This window comes from Cryptomeria japonica, chromosome 10 (genome assembly GCF_030272615.1).
Source record: "Cryptomeria japonica chromosome 10, Sugi_1.0, whole genome shotgun sequence".
In the NCBI taxonomy this organism is placed as follows: domain Eukaryota; kingdom Viridiplantae; phylum Streptophyta; class Pinopsida; order Cupressales; family Cupressaceae; genus Cryptomeria; species Cryptomeria japonica.
Window position 1 is genome coordinate 567997243 of NC_081414.1, and position 16877 is coordinate 568014119.

The window sequence follows — 16877 nt, forward strand, 5'->3', positions numbered from 1 at the left end:
CATGGACTTATGCAAGGTGACTCAATATCATAGGGATGAAATTTGAAATTTTATACTCAAAATTTTAAGACAAGGCCATGACTTTGGCATCAATTATATAAGGCATGAGTCTGAGTATTGGTAATGTCATTAATCTTTTTAATGAAACAATATTCCTCTATCATTCAATATACATGCCTCTACTATATTAACTTGCTTTAAAGTTTTAAAACAATTCTTCAATATTAAAAGTTTAAAATGAGAAATTTTCAAATGTGTTGAATGATATTTAAAATTGAACATAGATGGACCTAAAAAGTAAGGCAAGCTTGGATAATATTCATAAAATTTATAAATATTGTGATTTTTTTTTTCTATAATCATAATTAACAAATTCTACATGTTTTCTCGTATAACTTGTAAAAATGATTAGTATAGTCTCTCTTGCTTTGATACCATGATAATAAGCATTTGGATCTTAGGTTACTAATCTCACACACACACACACACACACACACAAAGAATTAAAAGATAAACTAAATACATTACACAATATCTACATAAGAAAACCCTTTTGGGTACAAATCCTCACAAATCATAGTTTTAATATTTAAATACTTACAAAAAATGTCTATATAAATATATGACCTAGGGATACCAATTTCCTCACTTTTGAATGACATTTATAGTCTTGTGTAGAAACTCCTATTCTTACAAACACTTAATGAGAGAGAACTTCCTTAAATATAGGTGAGGGGGTGGAAAAATATCTAAAAGGGTTTTAGTCAGTAGTCACACCTATTCAAAACTAACATTTACAAGTAACCAATTATTCTTTTATGTATGTATGTATGCACACACGTATGCATGTACACATGTATATGCATACGTACATACATACACACACATACATAGATAAATGGATACATGCATACATACATACGTACATATATACATACACAAATATATTATAAAATCTTCTATATGTAAAATAAGGGTATGATCCCTAATACTAATATGATATTTCTTTCAACACATTGATTTGATATTTCACAACTTTTTTCTTTGCTTTCGATTTAAATTTTTTGAAAAGTTGAAAGCACAAATGTTTACCAACTGTTATTCCTTTTCACTATTGCATGAGACATCCTCAAGCTCCCAATTTTTTCTCTAAGCTTTATCAACTTTTAATTTTTCGGACAATCATATTCTATATACTTGTAATAAAAAAAATTGTAACACAAACATACGCTTTCATGATATTGCAAATGTAACTAAGTATTTTTAATTTGATAGAGTTTGTATGATAAGTTGATATGCACTAATTTAATTATCACCAAATTGACATGCTCATTTTTCTTATTTGAAATCATATGAGAATCCAAAGGATTGTTGTATTGCTCATATAAATAATTATGGTAAAATCCCAATACTTCTAGAAATTCAAGTATACCCACGATCAATGAACTAGAGTTGTGCTTGGACAACACACTAAAATGGATTCAAATTTGTGTAAATGAGATATTAATGATAGAATCCAAGAAAAATAGAACATTGTGTTATACAAATTAGATATTTTATATATATAAATTATTAACTACGCAAACAATCTTGTTTACTCATTTCATAAGTTGAAGACTTAGCTTGCCCATAGCTCTTAAATTCAAGTTTTCCATTTCTAGATTATAGGATCAACACCAAGAAGGATTCTACATATTCTTAACCTAAATTATTTGTAGGTGATGTTGAACATGTCTAATGTTCATTATTAATGTCTACTCATAGAATCTCATGAGCTTTTGGGGATTTTAACACACTTAGATATTGAGTTGAGGTTAAAGGTTCAAGATTTTTATTGAGGGCATGGTATGGTGTTATTCTTTTGAATAGATCAAGTTTATTTAAATTAGATATCAAATTTGTGTGAAGGAAAGCATCAATTTTTAATTTATTAAGATTTTTTTAATTATTGGAATGCTTTTGACAACATAATAGTATTTTAGGATTTTATTTAAATTATAAAAGGAGCAACATGAGAAAATTCATGGGTAAGTTCACAAATTTAATCTTTTATTAAGGGTATGGTATGGTGTTATCTCTTTGAATAGATAAAGTTTATTTAAAGTAGATATCAGATTTGTGTGAAGGAAAGCATCAATTTTTAATTTATAAAGATTTTTTTAATTACTGGAATGCGTTTGACAACATAATAGTATTTTAAGATTTAATTTAAATTATAAAAGGAGCAACATGAGAAAATTCAAGGGTAAATTCACAAATTTAATATTTTCTTTTTAGCTCTACCAACAACCTTCAACCAACTTGACACCAACAATCCTCTTGGCCTCTTCCATTTACTAAAGAATATTCAAAGTTGAAACAAACAAAACCACTTCAAGTGGTCAAATGATGCACGATAGAAGACTCAATTTTCAAGAAGTGGTGTTCTTACCATCACAATAAAGTTGATGACACCTTAAAGTGCACTAAAAGGTGATGCCTTCTCTAGAGATTCTATAATGCCTACCTATGTTAACTTTTGCCATCTTTAATGAATGATTAATCATATATTAATCATATTTGTTAGATAGATGATTAATTGAAATATGATTATTAAATATGAATCTTATGTCATTGGATAGTTTTATCATTTACTAGCATTGTTGTTATTGTTAAAGTTTAGGTGGCATAAACCTTGCAAATCAATATAACTAATTTCTCTTAATATTGTTTGTAATTCACCCATAAGTGATGGAGGGTTTCATCGACAATGTTAATTAAATTTTTACTGCTACGATAAATATTTATTAGCCCCAATAAATGTCTATTTACTAACAAAGAAATACCAAATACTTTCACTGTACAAGGACCACAATAACTGTAAAATGTTAAAGTTATTTACTCTAGGTGCCCACCTAGGGAATTAGATATTTTTGGGGTGTTATGACATCTTCCATAAGTTGTAAGAGCATCTATGACAATTATGACAACTGCCATAAGATTTTATGACAACTACACCATCATCTATGACAACATTTATGATAGAATCCTTCGTGAGGTGCCCATGCATAGAAGATGCCTTATGATAGTTGTAAGAGCATCTGTAAGCAGTTATTTTGGGTTGTAATTGATGTTTCCAAGGAGGGAGGCCTCATATTTTTCCGTGTGTTTTTCTACTTTTTTCGGGATACCATAGTGGCATTCCCTCCCAAAAGTCTATAAATTATATTTGCCTCTAAGGTATGTGTATTGTTACAAAGACTTGGTAATGGGAAAATTGTGAAACCAATAATCCAATTTGATTATAATTTTGGATCCCCAAGTGTCGAACTATAAATTCACCTTTATTGGGTGACTCTATTTAATGCCATTTATACAATTGATTGTTAAATGAAAAGGATTAAATAATCTTGTCAAAATGCTATTATGCTATTAGAATAATTAAAAATTAAATTAAGCAACTAAAGTTATTTTAAGAAAATTATAATTTATTTCAAAATTTGTGTTTGTAATGTTTATGAATTTTCATTATGCTTTAAGTTGAAAAGATAGTAAATTGTGCCTTAGTGAAAATTATTGTATGCTTTATTCTATTTCATGTGCAAATAAATTTAAAATAAGTTTTATTATGCCATAAATTGGCCCAACACCTTAGAATTCATTATTTAATACTTGAAGTGGACTTATTGAATATTATAAATTGTTTGGAAAGAAGGACCAAATCGAGTTGATAATTGCAAGTTTAATCAAAGAATCTATAGATGTTATGGATGTTGTGATAATGTTAATATTATTCACACCTATCATGAGGCACAATTTTTGGTTGATTACTTTACAAACTAGAAAGGTAAGCGAGGAGGATTCATGTTGGAGGAGTAATGATATTGTAGATGGAGGAAATGGATTTGAACACAAGATTCAATCTTCCAACATCCGACAATGAAATTTTTCCTGCAAAACACACACATGCAAATGGAAACCTAAACTAGAAACACACATGCATGTTATCAAACTCTACTCCATTGCACTCCTTAAACCAAGATCTTATGTAGATAATATTACTCTCAGAAGCACACACAAGAAGCTATGGTTTTTCGGAGATTCAAGATGATTAATGCAAAGGAAGCTAAAGAAAACGAAATGCAAGGATGATGAAGAATGCAAACTGACATAAGTTCGACGCATAAAGATGAGATGCCCAAATAAGAGAGAGGGGCTTGTTTAAATAGAATTTCTCCGGGCAAGTTCATGTTGTGGGATGAATATGGGATAATACAAGATGAGTGGTATAGGGAAGATGAGTGGTAAATGGGAAATGGTAAGTGGTAGGAGGGGATATTTAAGGTTTTTTTTAAATAAATAGAAAAATGTGTATAACGTGAATGCATGAAGGCATATAAATGAATATGATAAATGTTTTATTTAATAAATTTAATGGATAAATGATGAGATATTAATAATAATATAATAAAAGATGGAAATTATGAATAATGAATTATGGAGAAATAATAATGTAATAATAAGGACTTGCCCGATGTTCGAAGAAATTTGAAATAAAATGAGGACAAATTAATGGAAATTTTTATGTGTCTACATTTTGCCCCTCTTTGAGACAATGCAACCTGTCGCGTTGTTTCAAAGAAAATGATCAACTGATATATGCCCCAAAGGTGTCTTGGTAAGGGTGATGATTGATTGGTTATGCCCCCTCGAGAGATTGATCGAACAGATTGATGGAGATTGGTCTCTTGATAGATCGTGGGAGAGAAAGAGTGGATGATTGATATTGCGCAAGTAATTTGATTGAGATGTATATTTGATGGAAATGCACAGTTGATGAGGCGTAACTGAACAATTGATGGAAATGAACAGTATAGCCAGGTTGATAAGCTGATTGAGCTGATTAAGCTGATAGGGATTGATGCTAGCACAAGATAAGGTTATCCATTGATTGATTGATTGACTCCAGGGGCATTGAGATTGCACGAAGCGCGTTGGTTGAAAAAGAGATTAAAGATTCAAAGACATGCATCGGTTGGATAAAGTGTTTGATCGATCTCATTGCAATAAGAAGAATGAAGAAGATGATGAAAGGAATGATGAAAAAGATAGATGAAAAGGAGGATGAGAAGAGAAAAGTGATGATTATGAAGAATGATGAGAAATAGGTTATGAAAGGTGATGAGAATTCTTGTGCTTTTTAAGTGCTTGTATCATCATCGAGCTTATTATGGCAAAAGACAAAAAATTATTTGGATATAAATTAGATCCAAATGAATCAGTCACACCAATTGCGAGAAAGAAAACATATCAGACAGTAAAGGAATGCCTTAGTGTGTATCAGACCAATATGTCCTCAATGATCTTAAGTGATCATGTCCTAAGACGTGTCGTCATATTCCTAAGGAACATTTCGCAAGTAGCAAACAAGTGAACATGCCCCATCCTCGCCTTTCTAGTCAAAGACATCCTGGAGATAAAATCTCTAGTCAGAGACATCCCGGAAAAGCTAAAAGACATGTCACCAAAAAGGAAAATAAAAAACAATAAAGAGAAAATAAGCAAACAATATGTTTCATGTCGAATGATTTTTTTGTTCATAGTTAATGTGTTTGGTTTTAATAAGTCGGATCATATGTTTTTATGTTTGCTCAATTTAAGTCTCATCATGTCATGAATTCGTTGAAGTTCCAAAGTTGCATGCTTGTCCAAAGTGTTTGTGTCATCGCAATGTTTATTGCATGTTTTTGGAGTTTTATGATTTTTAGGGTTTTATGAATGTTTTAGTTTTTTAGGGCTTTTTCAGGAGATTTTATAATTTTTAAGATTTTTTTCAGGACATTTTATGATTTTTAAGATTTTTTTTTCAGGACATTTTATGATTTTTAAGAATTTTTTTTTCAAGACATTTTATGATTTTTAAGATTTTTCAGGACATTTTATGATTTTTAAGATTTTTCAGGACATTTTATGATTTTTAAGATTTTTTCAGGATATTTTATGATTTTTAAGATTTTTTCAGGACATTTTATGATTTTTATGATTTTTTTCAAGTCATTTTATGATTTTTAAGATTTTTTTCAGGTCATTTTATGATTTTCAAGATTTTTTCAGGACATTTTATGATTTTTATGATTTTTTCAGGTCATTTTATGATTTTTAAGATTTTTTTTCAAGACATTTGATGATTTTTAAGATTTTTTTTCAGGACATTTGATGATTTTTAAGAATTTTTTAGGACATTTTATGATTTTAAAGATTTTTTCAGGACATTTTATGATTTTTTATGATTTGTTTTAGGTCATTTTATGATTTTTAAGATTTTTTTAGGTCATTTTATGATTTTTAAGATTTTTTCAGGACATTTTATGATTTTTATGATTTTTTCAGGTCATTTTATGATTTTTAAGATTTTTTCATGTTTGCCCCTTGTGTCTAGCAAGGTAAAAGGGATTTTGAGTGGATGAATGAATGAATAGGACATGAATGGATAAGCGAATGATGGAGAAAGCTTATGTGATTGTCAAGGACTATCTCAGAATAGGGTAGCATGTTAATCCAAGCTCAAGGACCGGATATAGCAATATAATGCAAGGGTGTGGTGTAACTAATGTCATATGGTCCAAAGAAATGACCATGTCAAGAGGTTTGTTACATTTTATGTCCTTAGTTCAGGTCAAGATCAAGGGATAGATTTGGCTAGGAGGTAGATAGGATACGCATTTCGAAGGGTGATAATGAAGGATAGGAGCTGAAGGGTGTGGATCAATTACAATAAATATGACACATAAAGCCTTCAAAGGTCCTTAACCTTGTCAAGATCAAAGGTGGAAAAAGGGGTATGGATGGATATTGAGTGAATAAGGGATAATGGAGGATGGGGGATAATAGATGGATGTACATGGATAGAACTTGCCCCCAGTGAGTAGTGCAAGAAAATAATGAATTACACATGACGTCTGTTTCCCAGGTTTTCATCATGGCACTTGACCAAAGCGCTTGTTTGCCAGGTTTTTACCAATGGACAGACTTTTTTTTTTCTTTACTTTTTCCGATTTTTCACTTTTTTCCTTTTCTTTTTTTTTTGACTTTTTTTTTTCTTTTTCTCTTTTTTTTTTCTTTTTTTCATTTTTGACTTTTTTTTTGAACTGTTGAAAGATGTTCTATAACGATCCATGGCTATTGAAGATATGCTCAAAGATGTTGATAGGGTGATGGTAAAGGGAGATGAAATGGATGATAAGACGAAAAGGTTATAAGGAGTTATGCAAAGGATTGGATAAGAGGGATGGAAGGATAGAACATAGGTGTTGGATAATTGATGGGAGGTTGGAAGAATTGTGCATGGTTGGATGTAAATGCTGGCTAGATCAACATTGGCACACACTTTGAGGGGTGGTGGACTGGTGGAGGAATAGTAGATTTCAGAGTTTGTGATTTTAATGGAAAGGTTGATGTAGATTTTAGGACACAAGGAGCCAAAATGGATGAAGGAGGTGAAATAGGTTTTAGGATAGTGGATGTGGGAGAAGCTAGGGTAGCAAACTTGAATGCCAATTTTGAATTTTCTTTATTGTGCAAGTCATGTACGAGTGACTTGGGAATCCACATGGTTCTTAAATTTTCATTCTTTTGTGATACTTTAGAATGCATTTCCTCGATGTAAGACTTGGGAAGCCATACACATTTTGAATTGTCTTCTTTCTTTGTGGGCCTTTGTGGCCTTTTGGAAATTTCTTTCTTTTGTAGTGTCTTGGAATACATTGCTTCTATAAGCACCTTAGGAACCCATATGGTTTTTGAAATTTCTTTCTTTTTCTCAACGGGCCTTTGTGGCCTTTTGTATATCTCTTTTTCTTTTTGGATCACATTTTTCTTTGTTTTTACATGTCGATTAGATGGGACATGTTGATCTTTAAATACATGTGGATTGTTTGACTCATGACTTTTATGCTTGGCATCCAAATTGCTTGGAGAATGCAAAGATTGCGTAGATGGATAGGAATGATATGAAGGTATTTTGGATGGATGGAAGGTGCTCAAAGATGTGTGCCTTTGTTGACCTTGCATAATGGATGGAGGGATATAGGGACCTAAAATAGATGGAAGGGGGGAAGGGGAAGGCATGTATTTGGATTTAACTGGATAAATGTAGGATTTATGAGGGATACCAACATCTTGAGAGTGAGCAATGTAGCCATTATAATCAAGATTTTCTTTTATATCAGGGGGTTCTAATATACCCTGTTCATGAATGTCTAACCCTTTTCTTTGATAATGCATGCTTTGGAAGATCTTTTTAACAAAGGGTTTCTTCTTACTTTTGATGCTAGAGGCAAGTCCATTTTGAGGTGGAGGTGGCTTGCAAGGAATGATAGGATCATGAGAGGGATTTATGGGCATGATGGACTCCTGAGGAAAACATGGAGAATTATGATAGGGGTATAAAGGGATACTTTGATCTTGACATGGAAGAGGGCCATTGGATAGAGTAAGAAGGGTGTTTGACACTTCATTTTGAATAGGATCATTTGAAAAGGTGGAAGAGACATCATGATCTTCCTTAGGAAGTGGATTAGGAATAGGATTTGGAAGGATGCTTTGCTCTTGAGATGGAATGGGGTCATCTTGGAAGAAATGGAAATGTATAAGGGGGTCATCATGGGATTCTAGGGAGGTAGGATCTTTTTGAACCATTGGATGGGATTGGAGAGTTTTGGTGTCTTGATCTTGATTTATGATAAGACTTGTCTCTTCATTCTTTAGATTATCCTCTTGACATGGAGCCACTTCTAAGGAAGGGGTAGTAATTTTGATATGTGATTCTTGGAAGGTGTTCATGTTTTTACATAATGGGCAAGCATTTTGGATGGGGCCTTCTTGAGTGGATACGATTGGAATCGAAGTGCATGATGGTATAGGATCTAATATATCTGAATCATATAAAGGATTTGTATAAAAAAATAGATTATCTTGGATTTGTACTATTGATAGCCCTTGAGGGTCAATATGGGAAGTTTCACCATTAGGTTCATTGTTTGAAGGAGATGGTATTGATTGTTGTTGAGAATTTTTAGGAGATGAAGGCATCGTGGAAGAGATGGAGGCCACATATGGAGACTTTCTAGACATAGGTATATTATTTTGATCATGCTTAGGGGCGTGTGCACAAAGATGGTGGCCAGAAAAGTGGACACCACCCAAAAAAAACTTGGAAAAACAGGCAGCGCGTACGCGGTTTTAAAATTTCAAATTCCCACGTACGCGCTTAGGTTTGTTCTTCCTGAGCCTAGAAAAGGTAGCGCATACGCGCTAAGATTAGGAAATTGAGCGCGTACGCGCTACGCCTAGGAAAATGAGCGCGTACGCGCTAATAATCCTAGTAAAACCGCGTACGCGGTGCCTGATGAAATTTTAAAAAAAAAAAAACTGGGTCCTCATTTACCCGAAAAGCGCATTTTTTACTTTCTTTTTTTCCCATTTTTAAAGCTAAACCGTGAACGGGGTGCGAAATTTGTCCTCAAGCTATGGATCAAGGTTAGTTTTTGTTTTTTTTTGTCTTTCTTTCTGGTTTATGCAATTTGTTTTACATTTTGAATTTAATTTCATTAATTTTGATTAGGTTTTTTCATTTTTTGTTTCAAAAACTAGATTCTTCTAATCCAGAACAAGAACAACCAAATGCACCTCCTAAAAACACACAAGAACAACCCCCAATTCCTCCTTTTGACCGCACAGCTAAAACATGGGAAGAATTAATTAATCAGTTAGGGCAAAATACATCCAAAATCAATAGACTGATTGTAAAATTGAAAACTTCTGAACTTGACCATCATCAATCCCTCGCCACTAGCCTAGAAACATTAGCTAGTGGTGCCATAGTTGTTTCCACTGAAATTACCAAATGGGGAAGCTTTAGGGATAAGTGTCGTCAATTCTATGCCAATGGGCTATCATACGATGGAGTTAATAACAAAATATTTCTAAACAACAAATATGTGCCCTTTTTGTTGACCCCAAAACTGGTCAGTCATTACCTCCTAATGCAAAGAGGTTTCCCATACATTGGTGTACCAATGTGCAGATGAAGAATCTTTTTTGGCAAAGGTGGTGGATGGTCTTTGACGATCCACCTTGTAATAATTATGAGGTTCCATTATATTTTTTGAGAAAAATATATTGTGAGTTTGTGCTCAATGTGTGCCCAAATTATTTTGACATGAGAGAGTTTCATGGTAGAGGTGGTGGCTTTGCCCAAGATAGACCTAGAGCCCATAGGCGATTAGCCACGGAGAGTCGCCGCCCCCTAGCACCCAAACCCAAGGTGCATCAGGTTGTCCCATTGGAGCTAAAAGAGTCGATGGAGCTACAGACTCTTCAGGTGGCCACAACATTGACTGGTGCCATCATCTAGCATGGGACATCATTAGCACACCCTATTGTATTGGATGATGAGCCGTTAGAGGGCGACAAAGAGCCCATCGAGCATATGTGTGTCAGTTGCTCGGGGATATGCTCGGGGATAGATGATGCAGCCGGTGCAGATGGATACTCATATCATCTATGCACGATTTGCAGTTGTAGATGTCAGGCTCACACGGTTGAGGATGTTGTGCTGACAGATGAGTTGATGGACATGGTGTTTGCCCATGAGCCACAGACACAGGTGTGTTGATTTGAATTCATAACATTTTATTTATCAGTCACTTTAATTTTGTAATTACATAAATGAATTTTCATTTATACATCAATTTTAATTGAGACAAATAATATGCATTTCAGGATGCAACAGTGGTATCCCATACACCTCCCCTAGTTACCACAGCTGCAACTTCGACACTTGAGGTATAAATTTTGTAACATGTTAAAATAGAATAGTACACTTTGAATTCAAAAAAATACAAGATATACTAACTATCTTTAATGCTTGGTCCAATTTCTGGTTTGTAGGTGTTGACAGGGGACGAAATGTCCCAGATTGATGACATCACGCTGTCGGCGATCGATTTTGGCCTACAAGGCTATACGGTATCATATTTTGTACAACTCTTTTTATGTATTGTTTTGATGGAATATGCAAGTCATTTCATTTTAGATTTTTAAAATTATGTTTAATTTATTATCTGTACTAATATCTCATGTTAATTTTCTGTTTTTAGGGCACCCCCTCCACGTCTAGGGCTCGTCCGAAGAAAAAGAATATCTCGAAGATGCCAAAACATGTGAAGAAGGTAATTGAACACATTTTTAGTTGTACAATTGTTTGAAAATGTTGAAATCAAGCATTAGTTGGGGTTTGTAGATTGATTAGTGTTTTTTGTCTATTTTACATGTACAACGGCCATTGAGCTTTGTGGATATGTTGAATGCACCTGATTCGCCTGCGAATCAAGAGAGGGAAGAGGTATGTATCTCTACTTTATTTTCTTGATTTCATGATTATATGCACGCGTACATGTGAACTTATGATATATTATAATCTTATATTTTTTCATACAGCAAATATCCATACCTATTTCGTCAATGGAAAACCCTCCTCCTTGCACTGGAGAAGCATATCAGGATCCGGTACACTTTTGTTTGATATGTAAAATTAATTGTATTTAATCTTTGTACATTTTTTGTATAGGTAATAGCGACCATTTCTACATCGATGGTGAGCCATCCTCAGTCCATTAGAGAAGCATTTGAGGCACAAGTACGTGATTGTTCTCTATATTATAGCTTTTAAGTGTTTTTGATATATGTATGTTAGTACATTGTATTAATTGTACATTTAATCTACAATAGACTCCTTCGCGGTACGGCCATAACGTGGATCCATTTAAGTATGTCTTCAAGAAAACTCCTAAGAGAGACAAGGAGAGGAGAGCGAAGACATTAGCTCTTGGATCAGCCGATGAGGTAATCTACATTTCAATTGCAAAGGAATTAAAGTTAAATGCATAGTTATGATGTCAATTGTGAACTATTTTCTACAAAAGAATTCTAACTTGGCTTTTGAATTGTGGTTTTGCAGCCATCTACAGAGCCACGTACTGCGTCGAAGAGGCTTGATTTTGATGATCCACCAGAAGTTTAGGATCATATAGTGTTAGTTTTGGTCATAGAATGACCAGTACATGTAGATATATTCTACATTTTTATTGTATATCAATTTGGACATGGCATATGCCACATTTTTGTAATACTTGTATTGACTTGGCAGACATGCCTTTTTATATATATATAAATATCAATATTCGATCCAATAAATGTGTAATGAGTTCATTATTTTGTATTCGTTGTATATTTTGGTTGTCCTTTTATAAATTTAAATGAATATTTGTATATGTAATCAACAATATGAATATAAATAACAAAAATATATGATATAAAGCATTGCAATCGTGGAATATGATTTGATAAAATTTCTAAAATGTTGAATTAACCATACAAAACTCCTTGTATTCAGTTCATTATTGTGTATTCGTTGTATTTGGTGGCTGCCCTTTTATAAATTTAAATGAATATTTGCATATATAATTAACAATATGAATATAAACAACAATGTGTTTGGTGCGAGAGCACCCTCACGCTCGCAATAGTCAAATTTTATTCCTCATGTGCACAAACCGACGTCGCGAGCGCGTCCGAGTGGGCATGTTTATGCTAGGCATGCCCCTGTCATGCATCCCAAAGAACTAGAACATCGAGAGTCATACCCTACCGGTGAGATCTCTCAAGTGCCCTGAGTCCAAAAAATTGTCAAAATTTGATGGACTGTTTCTTCCAATCCACGACACATACGGTCGATCTGTTTGATCCCATGGGGTCGCGTATGTGTTTGGTGTGAGAGCACCCTCATGCTCGCAATAGTCAAATTTTATTCCTCATGTGCACAAACCGACATCGCGAGCGCGTCCGAGTGGGCATGTTTATGCTAGGCATGCCCCTGTCATGCATCCCAAAGCACCAGAACGTCAAGAGTCATACCCTACCGGTGAGATCTCTCAAGTGCCCTGAGTCCAAAAAATTGTCAAAATTTGATGGACTGTTTCTTCCAATCCACGACACATACGGTTGATCTGTTTGATCCCATGGGGTCGCGTGAGGCTCATCTATAATGGCCTATCTCAATTTTCGATGACTCGAAGCCATAAGCCTTAAGCCTTAAAAAAGTTATGGAAGGGGTATGGAGGAAGGGAGAGGGAGAGAGGGAGAGAGGGAGAGAAGAGGGGGGAAGGGAGAGAGAAGGAGAGGAGAGGGGAGAGGGAGAGAGAGGGAGAGAGGGAGAGGAGAGGGGAGAGGGAGAGAGAGGGAGAGAACATGGGGGGAAGGGAGAGGTAGAGGAAGGGAGAGAGGTAGAGAAGAGGGGGGAGAGAGAGAGAGAGAGAGAGAGAGAGAGAGAGAGAGAGAGAGGGAGAGGGAGAGGAGAGGGGAGAGGGAGGGAGAGGGAGAGAGAGGGAGAGAACATGGGGGAAGGGAGAGGTAGAGGGAGGGAGAGAGGGAGAGAAGAGGGGGGAGGGAAGGGGGAGAGAGAGGGGGAGAGAGAGAGAGAGAGAGAGAGAGAGAGAGAGAGAGAGAGAGAGAGGAGAGGGGAGAGGGAGAGAGAGAGAGGGAAGGAGGGAGAGGGAGAGGGAGAGGGAGAGAGAGAGGGAGAAGAGGGGGGTGGGAGAGGGGAGAGGGAGAGGAGGAGGGAGGTGGAGGGAAAGGAAGAGGGGGGTGGGAGAGAGGGAGAGGGAGAGGGAGAGGAGAGAGAGAGAGAGAGAGAGAGAGAGAGAGAGAGAGAGAGAATACATGATAAAAATCAAAGAGGAAGTTGCAGATAAGAAATAAATTCACTTACTTCTATAAAAGTGCAGACACAGTTGCAGTGGGGTATGGAGGGAGAGAAGAAGAGAAAGAGGGATGGGGTATGGAGGAAGGGAGAGAGAGAGAGAGAGAGAGAGAGAGAGAGAGAGAGAGAGAGAGAGAGAGACCTTGTATGCGTTTGAGAGGTAGAGACGATACACTTACATGTGTATATATATGTTTAATATATTATATGTATATAAACATATTATATATACAATGTCATATTATACACATATTATATATTACATATATTATATGAATATACACATATTATACATAGAATATCATATTATACAATAGCGTGTACGTGTTGTTTATAGTAAAGATAACACGTATGCATTGTTTAATGGGAAACACGCTTCTTACACTATAAATACCCCATACGCGCTTTTAAAACCATACGTACCCCGTACGCGCTTTTGAATTTTTAGGCTTGGAAATAGGCCTGGATGACAAAACTATGGATTGGAAGTTTGATTTCCCTCTATTTCTCTCATTTTTGACGTGTTTTATTTTATCAACTTGGTTTATTGACTTTGTCATCATCAGGTTTACACTTCATAAAGTGGGTATTTCTAAAATTGCCACCATATTTTCACCCATCTTCTAAGCTTTCTAACCATATAATTTTTTTTCAATTTGAACAACAATAACATATTATTATTGAATTTCTTTTACTAGTGTCTCCATAGTTCTCACAGACATAGGTGAACCATTTTTTGAATAACTTTTGATATACGTATCCAAATTTAAAAAACTTTATATATTATTGTAGTGCACTTGATTCTTTACAATTTTTAAAAAAAAAATTGTATTTTCGATTTGTTTAGTGCAACTTATGCTTCGCGCACGAACAGGTACCGAATTTTCAGAATGTGCTCGATTGGAAAAATCATTAAAAAAAAATACTCAACAAAAAATTACAAAAAAATACACATCTTCTAGTGCTCACTCTTAACTATCTTTCTGCCAAAGGATTTGTCAAAATACTAAATCTAACTATGACTTTTTTGATGCGCACGTCAGACACTATGTTATGTTTCTCAGAAAAAAAATAGGGTCAGTTTTCGTGCGCGAAGGATTTGACCCCCTTAATATTATCCAATTTTGAAAAAGTTTAGTAGTTTGGAAACTAGATTCAGAGTACTACAATATTTGTTGTTTGATTATCTTCATATCTTGAGTGGATGACTTTCAAATTTTGCCTCTAAGTTCAGGTTCACCTGATTTCAGAAAAAAAGCGTCCACTTATACCCCCCTTTTTGACCACCATCTTTGTGCACTTACCCTTAGGAGTAGTGCCTTGTTTCTCTATAGATGAGTAATTAGGATCTTCAATTTCAATGATACCATTATCAAGTAGGTCTTGAATCTTATGTTTTAATTCCATACAATCTGAAGTCTTATATTTGTTATGTCTATGATATGCACAATGATTACTCAAAAATTCACATCCCCATATGGTCTTGTTAGGCAATATGATAAGATTGTGCTCAAGAATCTCTTTCAAAGCTGACTTAATAGATTGACCCAATGGTGTAAACTATCTATCTAGGAGATACTTAGAAGAAATGTCTTGTTGTCTTAGTGAAGGAGTCATGGGATCTTGTTCAAGATTTAGCTTTTGATTTTTAATTACTTGTTCCACCTTATGTAATCGTTTTAGCATTCCTTGAAGTTTGTTGTTCCTGATATTATGAAATTGTATCTCAAGAGGGGCCATTAAATCTTTTTGTTGGACTTGAATGTCATATATTTCTTATTTAGATATTGAATTTGTTGGGCCAAAGTAGCCATGGAGATTTATTATAGTTCTGATCTCTGACCTAGGACAATGTATGAGACTCTAGATATGATGCAAACCCTAAAGTGCAAAGGGGGGAATATATGATATGAGTGAGATTAGGATGTGATAAGGATCAATGTAAATATGTAATCTATGTGACATGATTGAGATGGGAATGTGATAAAGGGTTGATGCAAAATGCTATCTATATGATATGAAAGTGATGTGCAACTAAGCCCTAAATGGGATATGAGGATGAATGATATTTGATGCAAGGACTAAGGATACTCTAGGTCTGAAAAATATTTGCAATGTGAGGTTTGACTTGTGCTATGATGGATAGACACAAGGATAAATGATCAAAGAGAGGGTATGCTATGATAGGAGATGATGAACTCCAAGTTGAATACCATCTCAAAGACATTGATAGGTTACCTAACTCAAGGGAGATGCACCTCAAGTGATAAGGGTGATTGATGATTGAAATTTGATGTAAGACCTATGATGAGAAATCCTAAGTGCAAGCAATGTTTTTTGTTCTTTTGGATTTTGGATTTTTTTTGGATTTTGGTATGCAAATAATAATGAAATGCTAGGACCAATGATGAAATTACCTAAGGAACTTGTGCAAGGTTTAAGGTTATGTCCTAAAGGAATGATGGAAGGCTATGCAAAGATTATGGGTATGATCTAAGGGGATTATGCATGGGTTTGATCTAGGGGGATATGCAAAGACTAGGTTTGATTAAATAAGATATGCAAGGATGAAAGGTGAAACTAGGTGAAGAATATGCGAGGAGATAAAAGGGTATCGAAAACTAGAATGATGTGACTATGTGAGGACCTAAAAGATCAAAACTTCAAAAGCGATGTCTCAAGAGATTTGAAATGATTGTTTTGAGAACACAAGTTCAACGTTTCAAGGACAATGTTGTTTTATAATGTGGATGGATACTTCAAAGCTTAGACCAAGGTTTTTGTAAAGTGTTTCAATTTCACGTGTGGTGTTGATTGTGAAATGTTCTTGTTTATTTGCACACACATTCTAGAAAACATGGTAGACAGAATGTTTGTTTGATTTTGCAATAAAAACACATTCAAGCACAATCCTAAGGTTGGCCAAGACAATAGTTGTTGAATCTCACTTGGGGGGTTACCCCGAGCTACGCAATTCAGAGTGGATACTTCGATGCCTGACCCCACTAGCTCCACCCTCAACACTCACTTCTCAGGGGCAGCCAAGCATCAGTCCCCATGAAAACTCCTCGTGGCAAAT